Source organism: Olea europaea, unplaced genomic scaffold, assembly GCF_002742605.1.
Source record: "Olea europaea var. sylvestris unplaced genomic scaffold, O_europaea_v1 scaffold1687, whole genome shotgun sequence".
NCBI classification, from domain to species: Eukaryota; Viridiplantae; Streptophyta; class Magnoliopsida; order Lamiales; family Oleaceae; genus Olea; species Olea europaea.
Window position 1 is genome coordinate 96,959 of NW_019234550.1, and position 1,908 is coordinate 98,866.

The window sequence follows — 1,908 nt, forward strand, 5'->3', positions numbered from 1 at the left end:
TTTTTTTTTTTTTTTTTAATGACATTAGGGCTCGCGTGGAGCCAACCTCATGTGAGGGGTCTCCTGTAAAACAAAGTTATGTACACGGGGCTTTGTTCTCTCTATTTTATTACATGCCTAGCAGCATTAGTAAACCTACGGTGGATTCCTACGTAAATGTTAAGTTTGAGAGATTATGTTAAATGGCACATCAAGAAAGCGCAATTTTCTATTGGAAATATTTTAAAATTCTACAATTAATACATGAACAATTGTTGTTGATCCCAATTTTTCATTGACATTTAGTATTTATATCAGCACACCAAAAAGTTTAGTTGCACAGTAAAAGTTTTATAAAATTTTAATAAAATTGATGAAAATATTTTATGAATTCATGAAATATAGAGTTAAAATATATTGCTCACTTTAAACCACATTTTAAAGTTATTTTAAATAAAAACTTGATTTTCTTTGAGCAATTATATCTTTACTGTTCTACACAGAAAAAGGAATGAAATACGCCAGTCCTTGATTCTGTCGTGGAATATCTCTCATCATTTTGTGCAAAATTCCCTTTGATGACCAAACTTTGTGGAATATCCTCTACTGTTCAATTTTGTTAGTTCAGCCGTCTAGTGTAGTAGATAATTGGTGTGCTACATTACATATTTTTGCGTAATACCTCTTAACAATTCATTTTGACGCAAATTTTTCCTAAATCATCCAAACATTGCGGAATACAACGTTTTATCATTTTTTTCATCCATAAAAACTTATAAAATGACGAATTCATCATCTTTAAATAAACAAAGAGAAAAGTAGAAAAAAAAATGAATTAATTGTGAACATAAGCTCAATTTTTTATTTTTCGAAACGTGCAAACGATTCCCCTGTTAAATTAAAAGAAAATAAACAATAAATGAAAATATGTTTTTTCACTCAAATTTTTACTTTTGTGTTGTTTGACTATTTTTTTCATGTAAAACACCTCAAAATCAAGGAAAATATTTTCTTTATGGGGCGTGAGATTTTATTTTTCAAGGAATTATATCTCTCTCTCTCTCTCTCTTATGTACCTATCAAAGAAAATTCAAACAGCTATAATATTTTCTAGATTAAAAATTAAATCAATCAAATACATTTAATTAACAATTTTTTTTCCGAATCTTTTCCCAAATAGAACTATCGAATGGACAGGAGAAAAATAGATGCTTTATTGTCTCCTCCGCTAATCCACTAAGTACACATCTACGGTCTAAATCCAAATATTGAATTTTATTCTTGGTAAGCAATCTGGTTTAAATAGCCAACCAACGAATGAAGGCATGCTTATGAATAATGGACGCATTCCAAACAGTCGTTGCCCATACAACCTTAGCACCCTTCGGCCTAAAGAAATCATAAGCAGCTGAGATGCAAAAATTCCCAGTCTCCGTCCAACTGCTTCCAACGAAGCAGTCTGTCCATACCAGCCTGGAGTGTTCCTTCAGTACCCAAGATACTATCCCTGACTTCCAACACATTTTTAAAAAGGGGAGAGTCATCTTTATTCACCTTGCGTTCCCTAATGTCCATCCCTTGAAGGAAAAAAAAATGATCGACCCATTTAATCCAAAAGGAATCCTTTTTGCTATGTATATTCCAAAGAGTTTTGGAGAGAAGTGCAAAATTCTAGCTTTTAATGTCTCTAAAACCTAGCACACCTTCATGCTTAGGAAGGCAAATTTTCTCCAAGCCACCAATGGTTTTTTTGATTCCCATAGGAAATTCCGGCATAAGCTAATAAGTTTAGACGTAGCCGTGACTGGAATGGGAAAAATTGATAACAAAAAACATTCCACTCCTTGAAGAACTGCTCTTATAAGCTCCACTCTCCCCGCGTAAGATCTGCTTATCCATTTATATTCATTGTCTAAATTGTTCAACTTA